The 13,012-nt window shown below is 32.0% G+C and overlaps 2 long non-coding RNA genes across 2 annotated transcripts; one reads left to right on the forward strand and one right to left on the reverse strand.

Moving 5' to 3' along the window:
- The first annotated feature begins 750 nt into the window (after positions 1-750).
- Positions 751-4,181, forward strand: LOC126883547 (uncharacterized). The gene is made up of 2 exons (XR_007697703.1): positions 751-3,248; positions 3,568-4,181. It is a non-coding gene; the product is annotated as an uncharacterized LOC126883547 (long non-coding RNA).
- LOC126883546 (uncharacterized) lies at positions 3,764-7,155 on the reverse strand. Its single transcript, XR_007697701.1, has 2 exons — positions 4,697-7,155; positions 3,764-4,377 (listed from the first exon to the last, which is right to left on the reverse strand). It is a non-coding gene; the product is annotated as an uncharacterized LOC126883546 (long non-coding RNA).
- Between the last annotated feature and the right edge of the window lie 5,857 nt (positions 7,156-13,012).

The raw sequence follows: 13,012 nt of genomic DNA on the forward strand, positions 1-13,012 counted from the left end.
GTTTATTGTTACAATGATGGCTTTTATTTTTATAACTAATGGTTCGAATTTCATTATCTTAATTTAATCCTCCCATTTCAACCAATTTACAGTTGCGTCATTTTTCATCTAAAATTTTTTAAATATTTAAAGTAGTGACTAAATAAAGAGTAACCATCCGGAGCATAAGTATGGCGTTTATACTTACAATGATGGCTTTTAGTTTCATCTCCATTGGTTTGAATTTCAATACCTCAATTTACTCCCTCCATTTTCAACCCTATCTACAGTTGCGTCATTCTTGATCTGAAAATTTTCTGTACAAAAAAACTATTTTTAAATATTTATAATGCCGTTTATTCTTACAGCGATGACTCTTATTTTCATCACCATTGGTCCGAATTTCATTATCTTAATTCGATCTCCCCATTTTCAACCCTATTTACAATTACGTCATTCTTCACCTGAAACAAGGTCTAAAATGGTGCGTATTTCAAGAACGACGCAACTACCCTGTGGTGTACATAGTTACAGTTCTCTGAGACAGTATTATGTATTAGCTTTTGCTTTTAGTTAGCATTCAACTTTTATACCGTACATACAAAATACAACGTTCGATCCTTTAATCGTGATTTTCATTGTGAACAACCCCAAATACCTGAGATTAATAATTATCGTGGAACTTACCTTTATAAAGAATAATTTCTTATGTGCGTACAAAGTACACACACTCTTTTTTAATTAGAAGGATGTAATTAAGTAAGTATTATTAAAATATTGAATGGGTTGCATATGTGAGTCCATATTAAATATAGTAATGAAACACAGACTTACTCACAATCATTTAATTATACTTTGACGACCGGTTTCGATCTCTACAATATACAGATCATCTTCAGGTCGGCGTTACAAGTAGTTAAATGCTACAATAAGAGAAAACTTGTGTTAGACCAGTGTCTGATTGAAGAGATGCTAATAGAAAGCCAAATTTAAAAATTTTTTATAAAATTTTTTGAAATAAAGGTTTGCAACTGTTGACATTTCAGAATATTGGTATATACAAAGTCAAACCTATGAGTAAAAATGCTCATAGGCATGTATGTGCAAATGGGTGCATACAGTTTGAATTTGTTGAGATTAAAATTTTTAACCATTAAAAAACAAAAACAAAATAAACATAAACTGACTTAAATATGCTTCAAAATTCAAAGTAGTAATAATAAAAGAGATAGTAATATTGTTCTAATCTACTTACATGCCGTTACAAGGATTGCGTTGCAACTTAGTTGTTGTCATATTAGTACGTCCAAATTATGCTAATTGGTTTGTTGGGATAGTGATAGGGTAAACAGACATGTTACGTAGGTTAAAACACAGTAAGATTTCAAATTTGGAATTGATCCTGAAGGAAGATGCGTATGTGAAACGGGTGATGTTTTGTTCGAATGGAGAAAGACAATGCTCCAGTAGTTGCGTATTAATTGTAGCAAAGTATGAAATGTTATTCTAGGATCTTGTACGAATGTGATGGTCTAAGCTCGTAGATGTTATACGATGCGGGCAGAGGTCAAAGTATAGGACATGACAAATAGGAAATTGTTGTCATAAATTAATACAATTTAAGATATGTTGTTCTCAGTAAATTAACTGAGGGATGTCATAAGTATAATAATATCATAATATTATGAAGTAGTAAGTGCCATACACTATGAAACTATGAAGTGTATAGAAATAAAGGGAAACTAGTTAGTTAAATGAAAAAATTATTATCAAAACATCGGTTAAGAAACTATAAATTAAAAAATTTCAAAAAGGTAAGAAATTGATAAAATTAAAGAATATTTTGTTTGAGCTATTGTATAATGGGATATGTACAAAGAAAAAGAAAGAAACGAAATATTAATGGAAGGGTGTAGGCACTTACTTGAGAATAGTTTTTAACTAAATAAATAAATTAACACATAACACATAGGGTTTAAAAGCACAAAGACATAACAATTATTGGTAAAAGGTTTTTTTAAGGGAGGTAGCACTACATTTCCCCAATTACTATTTAACTTAGTTTTTACTTCCTAAATTGAAGTCTAGTTTTTGTGTTTTCAAGAGGGAATATTGACAGTGTAGACAGATGTAGGTTATCTGAAATGTCAAAACACTTCTTCTCAAATGTTGTACAGTAATTGCCTATTTTACTTAAATCTCTTAGTAACATAAAGTATACAGCATTTTCAAATTTTACAAAAAAGATAGTTGTTAATTTATAGCATTAATAACAAAATCTAAACTATATGTGTAACCACTATTGTGAAAAAATGTTATAACAATAATAGAAGTACATGATTAAAAGATGACAGATGTATTATTCTACATTAGTATTCAAGTAGAGAAGAATTAAAGTAGAGAAGAAGTGTTGAGTTTAAGTGTAAGTAGGCAGTGCATAATCTAACGTACAAGCATATCACCTGTTGCATAATTGTAGATGAGTAAGATAAATTGATTAGCCTAGTCTATTTAAATTTAGTAAATGAAAACAGATATAAAACGTGAAAGTTATAACAAAGACAAAGAAAAAGAAAAATAAAAGAAAGTTGGTTGGTAGTATTGTTAATATTGCAGTCGTGGCAATGCCACGTCAACGAGGTCAAAGGAAGCGGAATGTTTAATGACAGGTGTGTAGAGGGAGGTAGGGGGGGGTGTTAATTTAAAAGAGAACCTAAAGTTTGTTTAAATCCTATTTGTATTTAAGTATTGGTGCCAACCAACTTCCTCATGCGCCATAAATGGTAAGTTATAAATTTAAAGTATTTAATAGATTAAAAGGTTTTGATAACTTGTACAAAATGATCATGCACCTCCATATCGGAACTTATTAAATTTATAAAGCTATAATATAAAATGTGTAGTCTTAGTGAATTACAAATAATTTAGGGTGACATTTTTATATTGAGAAACACGTGTTTAATGTTTAAGAATATTGCACTGATCAGACTCCGTATTAAATGTTCAAACGGTCAGGCAACTATGAGATATTAACAGAATGAGCTCAAATGCCATACCAGCAAATTTTCTGACATTTTAAAAAAGTTGTAGGTTACATTTTTATATCACCACGTGGAGAAGTGCAGATGGTAATTGATTGTCCAGTAATGAAGCTAAGATGGGAAAATTGGCTGTGTACTGAGCTACAAAATCATCAAATTCTACAGGAAACGAACAATGGAGAATGGATTTGAATAAAATTAAAATTAGCGGGATTTTAGAAATTAAGAGTGAGTAGTTGTTGTAACTTTTTAAAAAATTTTTTAAGAGTGTGTATAAGATTGTGAGTTGGAACTATGGAGTAGTTTGAATGAAAAGGCGGGTACGATAACTGCTGTTGGTGTATGTATATTGAAAGATAGATTTGAAATAAAATTTTAGATTTTGCAGGTTTGAACTTTTAATTAGATGTCGGGTTGTGTACTGTAGTAAGAGTGGGTTATTTTATAGTAAAACTGAATAAGCTGGTATAAATTCAAGCTCTAATTGGGCATTCAATGTATGTCTAGTAGGGTCCTTTAAAGATTTTAAAATCTCAAAATGTTCCAGGTTATTCAGGACGTGGCCCTTTTTGCAGATGTGAAGAATTTTGAAATCAATGTCCGGATTGAAATTATGGTTGGAGTTACGGATATGTTGGGAAAAATGAGATTGTCCAGATGTTGGGCGCTGTATGTATCTAAGATGTTCCTTCAATCTGGTGTCGAACGATCTAAAGGTTCTTCCGACGTAATATGACGAGCAGGTATGGCATTTAAGCTCATAAACTCCACAACACTCAGATCTATCACGACTGTCCTTGTTATTCAAGAAAACCAAACCTAAATTTGAATTAGTTCTAAAAGAAATATTACAGTAATCTTTAAAAATATGAGCTAATTTGTAAGAGAATTGACCTGTAAATGTTAATGATCTATATGGTTTTGGCTCCTGTTCGACTAGAATAGGCTGTGTACACAGCCTATTCTAGTCGAACAGGAGCCAAAACCATATAGATCATTAACATTTACAGGTCAATTCTCTTACAAATTAGCTCATATTTTTAAAGATTACTGTAATATTTCTTTTAGAACTAATTCAAATTTAGGTTTGGTTTTCTTGAATAACAAGGACAGTCGTGATAGATCTGAGTGTTGTGGAGTTTATGAGCTTAAATGCCATACCTGCTCGTCATATTACGTCGGAAGAACCTTTAGATCGTTCGACACCAGATTGAAGGAACATCTTAGATACATACAGCGCCCAACATCTGGACAATCTCATTTTTCCCAACATATCCGTAACTCCAACCATAATTTCAATCCGGACATTGATTTCAAAATTCTTCACATCTGCAAAAAGGGCCACGTCCTGAATAACCTGGAACATTTTGAGATTTTAAAATCTTTAAAGGACCCTACTAGACATACATTGAATGCCCAATTAGAGCTTGAATTTATACCAGCTTATTCAGTTTTACTATAAAATAACCCACTCTTACTACAGTACACAACCCGACATCTAATTAAAAGTTCAAACCTGCAAAATCTAAAATTTTATTTCAAATCTATCTTTCAATATACATACACCAACAGCAGTTATCGTACCCGCCTTTTCATTCAAACTACTCCATAGTTCCAACTCACAATCTTATACACACTCTTAAAAAATTTTTTAAAAAGTTACAACAACTACTCACTCTTAATTTCTAAAATCCCGCTAATTTTAATTTTATTCAAATCCATTCTCCATTGTTCGTTTCCTGTAGAATTTGATGATTTTGTAGCTCAGTACACAGCCAATTTTCCCATCTTAGCTTCATTACTGGACAATCAATTACCATCTGCACTTCTCCACGTGGTGATATAAAAATGTAACCTACAACTTTTTTAAAATGTCAGAAAATTTGCTGGTATGGCATTTGAGCTCATTCTGTTAATATCTCATAGTTGCCTGACCGTTTGAACATTTAATACGGAGTCTGATCAGTGCAATATTCTTAAACATTAAACACGTGTTTCTCAATATAAAAATGTCACCCTAAATTATTTGTAATTCACTAAGACTACACATTTTATATTATAGCTTTATAAATTTAATAAGTTCCGATATGGAGGTGCATGATCATTTTGTACAAGTTATCAAAACCTTTTAATCTATTAAATACTTTAAATTTATAACTTACCATTTATGGCGCATGAGGAAGTTGGTTGGCACCAATACTTAAATACAAATAGGATTTAAACAAACTTTAGGTTCTCTTTTAAATTAACACCCCCCCCTACCTCCCTCTACACACCTGTCATTAAACATTCCGCTTCCTTTGACCTCGTTGACGTGGCATTGCCACGACTGCAATATTAACAATACTACCAACCAACTTTCTTTTATTTTTCTTTTTCTTTGTCTTTGTTATAACTTTCACGTTTTATATCTGTTTTCATTTACTAAATTTAAATAGACTAGGCTAATCAATTTATCTTACTCATCTACAATTATGCAACAGGTGATATGCTTGTACGTTAGATTATGCACTGCCTACTTACACTTAAACTCAACACTTCTTCTCTACTTTAATTCTTCTCTACTTGAATACTAATGTAGAATAATACATCTGTCATCTTTTAATCATGTACTTCTATTATTGTTATAACATTTTTTCACAATAGTGGTTACACATATAGTTTAGATTTTGTTATTAATGCTATAAATTAACAACTATCTTTTTTGTAAAATTTGAAAATGCTGTATACTTTATGTTACTAAGAGATTTAAGTAAAATAGGCAATTACTGTACAACATTTGAGAAGAAGTGTTTTGACATTTCAGATAACCTACATCTGTCTACACTGTCAATATTCCCTCTTGAAAACACAAAAACTAGACTTCAATTTAGGAAGTAAAAACTAAGTTAAATAGTAATTGGGGAAATGTAGTGCTACCTCCCTTAAAAAAACCTTTTACCAATAATTGTTATGTCTTTGTGCTTTTAAACCCTATGTGTTATGTGTTAATTTATTTATTTAGTTAAAAACTATTCTCAAGTAAGTGCCTACACCCTTCCATTAATATTTCGTTTCTTTCTTTTTCTTTGTACATATCCCATTATACAATAGCTCAAACAAAATATTCTTTAATTTTATCAATTTCTTACCTTTTTGAAATTTTTTAATTTATAGTTTCTTAACCGATGTTTTGATAATAATTTTTTCATTTAACTAACTAGTTTCCCTTTATTTCTATACACTTCATAGTTTCATAGTGTATGGCACTTACTACTTCATAATATTATGATATTATTATACTTATGACATCCCTCAGTTAATTTACTGAGAACAACATATCTTAAATTGTATTAATTTATGACAACAATTTCCTATTTGTCATGTCCTATACTTTGACCTCTGCCCGCATCGTATAACATCTACGAGCTTAGACCATCACATTCGTACAAGATCCTAGAATAACATTTCATACTTTGCTACAATTAATACGCAACTACTGGAGCATTGTCTTTCTCCATTCGAACAAAACATCACCCGTTTCACATACGCATCTTCCTTCAGGATCAATTCCAAATTTGAAATCTTACTGTGTTTTAACCTACGTAACATGTCTGTTTACCCTATCACTATCCCAACAAACCAATTAGCATAATTTGGACGTACTAATATGACAACAACTAAGTTGCAACGCAATCCTTGTAACGGCATGTAAGTAGATTAGAACAATATTACTATCTCTTTTATTATTACTACTTTGAATTTTGAAGCATATTTAAGTCAGTTTATGTTTATTTTGTTTTTGTTTTTTAATGGTTAAAAATTTTAATCTCAACAAATTCAAACTGTATGCACCCATTTGCACATACATGCCTATGAGCATTTTTACTCATAGGTTTGACTTTGTATATACCAATATTCTGAAATGTCAACAGTTGCAAACCTTTATTTCAAAAAATTTTATAAAAAATTTTTAAATTTGGCTTTCTATTAGCATCTCTTCAATCAGACACTGGTCTAACACAAGTTTTCTCTTATTGTAGCATTTAACTACTTGTAACGCCGACCTGAAGATGATCTGTATATTGTAGAGATCGAAACCGGTCGTCAAAGTATAATTAAATGATTGTGAGTAAGTCTGTGTTTCATTACTATATTTAAGTATTATTATTTTTTATACGCTGGAAGGCCCAGGTTAAAAAGAAACGAGAACAGCTTAACATGAAGTATAAAAAAATGTATTGGCTCTTGGGAAGACAATCCACTCTCTCGATCTACAATAAAATACTTTTGTATAAACAGATTATAAAACCTATATGGACATATGGCATCCAACTATGGGGCTGCGCTAGTAATACAAATTTAATTATCATTCAACGATTCCAAAACAAAGTACTAAGGAGCATTGTTAACGCTCCATGGTACTATAGAAACAGTGATCTCCATAGGGACCTAGACATGGATACTGTTAACAAGACCATAGAAAAATTTGCCAAGAGTCACGAACAACGACTTCTTCAACACGTCAATGTTGAGGCCATCCAGCTCCTCGACAACACGGATCTAGCTAGAAGACTCAAGAGGAAGAAACCCTTCGAGTTAGTTAAGTGAAAAATAGTGCACGGTGCAAGTGATGGTACAAGTTAAAATTTGTGCGATATATTAACAGAACCTAGGGGGTACTATCGAGTTTGGCCTTAGTCTTAAGTTTTTTAGTAGTAATTTAGGTTAGAAATAAGTTGCTCATTGATCACATTATTTGATCAGATTGTAATGTCCTTAAGCATCTTATTGGTGTTTAATAAATAAAAAAATAAAAAAAAAATTATTTTTTATGACGATACAATTTTGTATGCACCACGTCAGTAAAGACTCTTTATCGAACTCGTCTGTTAATCGCCTCGCTCGCTTTGCTTCATCTGCTCTTAACCCATTTATGCCCAACGGGTCTTTAACGACCCAACTAACAAAAATATGTTCCAATCAAGTATGTCGAATTTACCAGTCGCTGTTGGTTTACAAATTCATTCCTGACTATGCAAGTACGTAATTTATTTAGAGCAAAACCGTTTATTTCGCTCGTAGTGTTCGTAGAGTGTACATCAAAATAGAACTTGAATAACGTTAGCAGCATGGCTTCATTCAAACATGTGTAAGTACATTTAAATAAATCATTTTATTATTTAAATTCATTTTATATAGTTAAACATAAGTTGTATTAAAAAATTATAATATTACTAGTATGAAAATAATTTGATAGATGTCATAAATATAATATTATATTTTGATGGGTCGTTAGCGACCCGTTGGGCACATGATATATCATAATGAGGAAGTGTTTTTTTAGTAAGAAACCATTATCTACTGCAGAAATTCTGGAGGAAATAGATTTAAAATAGTGAAACTATATCGGATGATATATCTCTGATGTTTGGGATAAATGGGTTAAGTCAGAATTTCACAACAATCATGTTTCGATGCCTTCTGGGCCAAAAAAATCGACTATTTTTATTGGTACATACGGTTTATATCTACAATTGTTGCATAAACATGTTATCTAATGTGCATGGAACGGAGCCAATCCAAAAAGCAAGCGGATATTCACCAAAAGAAAAACTAAAAATTCAAATAGATCATCACTTGTAATTTCGCAATACAACAAATTTATGGGCGGAGTCGACTTGATGGACAACAACATTTCGAACTACAGTATACAAATGCGTGGAAAAAAAATCTTACTTTCCAATACGGATATGGATGTTTGTGTAACTAATGCATGGACACTACCACGACAGTTTGGATATAAAAATGACAACTTTGAATTTAGAACATATATATAGTTCGTACATTATTATTTAACTATGGAAAGTCGTTCTATCCGTTCTACTGGACCTCAAAATATATAGTAGGGAAATTGAAAGAATACCCATGAACGAACATATAAAACACGCTGTGTTTTCCTGTCACCGTGTCACACAAAAAATTGGCCAGCGCAAGTACATGTATTAATTATTATTACATGTACTTGCGCTGGGCAATTTTCTTTATGACACGGTGACAGGAAAATACAGCGTGTTTTGTATGTTCGCTCATGTGTATTCTTTTATTTTTCCGACTGTAGCAATAATTACTCCTCCATCCCCATCAACACAGCATCTAATTATTACTGGTGCTCAAAGAAAGAGATTTCGTGTATGTTCAAATAACACTACAAAAGCATGCGATAAATGTGATTCAACCCCACGATAAATTCTTCAAAGTTTATCACACAAACTATTTTAAGCCTTAAGTAATATAATTAATCTATGCCTGCTTCATTGTTTTAAAAATAAAGTAAAATAAAATGTTATTGCATAAAAGTTATTATTTTTATTTTGTACCCCTATGTGCCCAACGGGTCGTTAACAACCCAGCATGTTTTTCGAAAATCAGTTTTTGAAAAAAAATTTTAGTAATTTTTAAATGCATTTTAGGGTATTTTATTACAATCTTGAGAATATCATTGATATATTTGACAAAAATATTTGTGGGCATAAATGGGTTAATATCAGACTCGTTCGATAAAGATTCACTTTACTGACTTAATACAATTATATAACTATTGTGTTAAAAAATATTAAATTAGTGCACTAAAACTTTTGTTTGATTGATTCATCATCGAGAAACGATATTATATCGGTATAACGGTATATCACTTTTTAAAATCTAAGAAAAATGAATGTATATAATATGAAAAAAATCTTTTCACCCAGTAATTTCGAAAAACTTAATTACATACGAACTGATTTTCCCCAATATAAACTTTCTTCGTGTATAGTACTTAAGACACCAGGACCAATTTATTTACCGAGTACATGCACAAAAAGTTGCACCTAAGTTCAAACTACAATCCCAAGCGGAACACTAAACAAACAAGAATTTCTGCAGGCTGCAGCAGTTGAAATACGCTAGAATGAGCGCACTCTCACCGAGTTTCATTTGTATGCCGTTTGGCCGACGTTAGTTGTGCCAGTTCTTTGGAATTTCACGGTCTTAACCTTTAATTAAAACAGGAATGAATTAGATTTTCTTAGTTTATTGGATTAAGATATACTCCGCACGAACGTTATACGCCTTCCTAAGTTATTTGACAAACTTTGGGATGAAAAAGTTAGTGTTTGGGTCGGGACATATTGGATAGGGTTAGGGATTCTGTGATATTGCTCTATTTTTACATGAATTAATTTACTAGTTCTTTAACTCAATTTAAGATTGTTCTGAAATTGTTTTCTTGTGGCATTTTGAAGTTAAATATTATGTTTATATTGAATTGAGTCCCAAAAAATAGCCTTATTTTATTTGTCAAAAAAAACCAAGGGGATGGTGTTTTTAACCTGAGCCCAATTATTTCGTACTTTTACCTGGAAAGATTTCCGGGAGTTTTGAAAATTGGTAGTTTTATGGATTTTGGTATACTCAGGTAGCCTGATTACCTACCTGATTACCTGAGGTATACTAGGTAGATTTTGGTAGCCTGACAACAGTTTTTTGAGAATATCTCCTTTCCGACGCATTTTATGAAAAAAACATTTGTATACAAAATGTACTAGAAAAAAATTCCTACAATTTATTTATGTATACATTTTTTATAAAATCAATCGTTTTTGGCGTACGAGCGCCGCAAAGTAGGTACATTTCAATGAGTATGATATAACTAGACCCAAAGCCAGACATCCAAAGTGAAAGTTATCCTTCAACACCAATTGTTCTATATAGTCAACATATTGTTCAGTTAAAAGTTACACCATTTGGAGCGTCGGATTTGACGGGGAGGTGGAGGAGAAATCTAGTAGTTTTTAGGTTTTCTTCAATATTTCTAAAACTATGAGGTTTAGCGTGAACAATGTACTTTACAAAAATGTTCTCCATTACATTTATATGAAAAAGGTCCTATGCATAATCCTCCTAAAGCTATCGGTTCCAAAGTTACGGAGGTAGCATAGTATACTTGGTCCAATAAAAGGCCTAACGCCGTCATCCAAAATTAAAGTTTTCCTCCAACACCATATTGTTCTATGTGTATGGTCCACATATTATAAAGTAAAAAGTTACATCATTTTGAGCGTAGGGTTTGGGGCTGAGGAGGGGAGAGTCGGTAAATAAGTAGCTTTTTACGTTTTTCGTAAATATTTCTAAACCTAAGCGGTTTAGCGTGAACAATATTCTATACAAAAATGTTCTACATTTAACTTGAAACGAAAATTTTACTGTTGGAAAGAAATTTATGCGAAATTGTTTATAGAAAGTTCAGAGTGGGTTTCTTCGTACCAGAGGTTTATATGGCGTAGGCCTGTAGAAGCCTCTTGAAGGTGGTGACGTGACGTTCCTTCAAGAGCTTATCAGTAATATACCACCGGTCATATAAATAGCAAATAATATTTAGAAAACACAATCCTGTTAAAAAAAATAGTTTCCTCAGTAATAATATTATAACTTGCCCAAAAAATATAAAAAATATGGGAAAGCTCCACTTTGCACCCTTCGTAACTCCGGAACCGTTGGTTTTAGAGCAATTATGCATTGAACCATTTTCGTTTCAAATTTAATGTAGAACATTTTTGTATAGAATATTGTTCACACTAAACCGCTTACGTTTAGAAATATTGACGAAAAACTTAAAAAGCTACTAATTTACTGACTTCTCCCCTCCCTCTCCCCCCATACACCCCATGAAATTACGATCTGAGACACGTCAAAGTAACGTGCAACATTGTAACGGTGCGAAAATCACTAACGTTTTCGAATCACTAACATTTTCGCTTCACCCTGTATTCTAAATCCCTTAAAATCATGTTTGTGTTTCAAAGAAGGACTGTTGAATTCTCACAAGTCTATCGCTTTGGAAATTGTATTGTGTATTGCGTGAAGTTTAGTTTTATCATTTCTCACGAACGCCGAATGTATAACGGTCTGTTTTTATGCAGAATATGATGTAATTTTATTTTTGAGTGTCTCAGTGATGTTTGCTTGGAAGCTCGCCGACAAAAGAATCAGAGTCGTAAATTGTTCACTAAGGTGTTTTTGCCGATAGGAGGACTGGGAAATGTTTATCTTATAAAAATAAAGTGGCTCTGAGTTTGATCATCAATTCCAGATGTTATTTGAGCTGAGTTAAAGTTTTCATGGAAAAGTTTTATCCAAGGTGAAGCTAAACCCATAAGTTGGTAAATTTTTGATTTGCTGAGAAACATCGATTGCGTTGAAAACAGGGCTTGACCGGGAATGCAGTTTGTTTTCTTTTATTGGTCGATGAGAAAAGGGAAGGATTAAACTTTTCTTTAATTGGTTGATCGAGAAATATCGGTAGGAAGTGGGATATTTTTTTAGAAGAGGATATTTCTGAAAGACTGAGTCGATTTAGATCGAGGATATTGAGTCAAGTTTGAGTCGTTGAAAATTCAAGTTTTGGAATCGGGAGTTCTATTCCTGGATCCATCAAGTGAAGTTCGTTCAAGATCGTTCGTTCAGCCCGACATACATGGCGGATCAGGACGTGGATTCCGGCATTTTAGCTACTGTTAGGCGGATGTCGATATTCTTATACCAATATTGGTATAATTTTTCTTACATGCAGTCAGAATTTATCAAGGGATTATTCACAAGATATTTAGAGGTTTTTTTTTGTGTCAGCAATTTCTAATATTACCGTTGAAGCATGAAGTAGCTTTTGTATTTTTGATCCAGTTTAATATACTAAAGAAATAATGAGTTTCTTCAATATTTTGTTCAAGCAATGCCGATTTGTTTTAATGAAAATAAATGCTGAATCTTTGTATAAACTATGGAAATAACCATTGATGTACTTTCCATATATCTATTTATTTTGTAAAGTGACTATAATAAAGTGTAACTGTGCCTTGGACTTTTGAAAACCAACCATGAGAAGATGCAGGACTATGTAGTGTACAAGGTATTATTTTTTGTAAACTTTTAATTTTTTTGGTAAACATGATTTATATTTTTGTAAATCCGTA

This window comes from Diabrotica virgifera, chromosome 4 (genome assembly GCF_917563875.1).
Source record: "Diabrotica virgifera virgifera chromosome 4, PGI_DIABVI_V3a".
NCBI classification, from domain to species: domain Eukaryota; kingdom Metazoa; phylum Arthropoda; class Insecta; order Coleoptera; family Chrysomelidae; genus Diabrotica; species Diabrotica virgifera.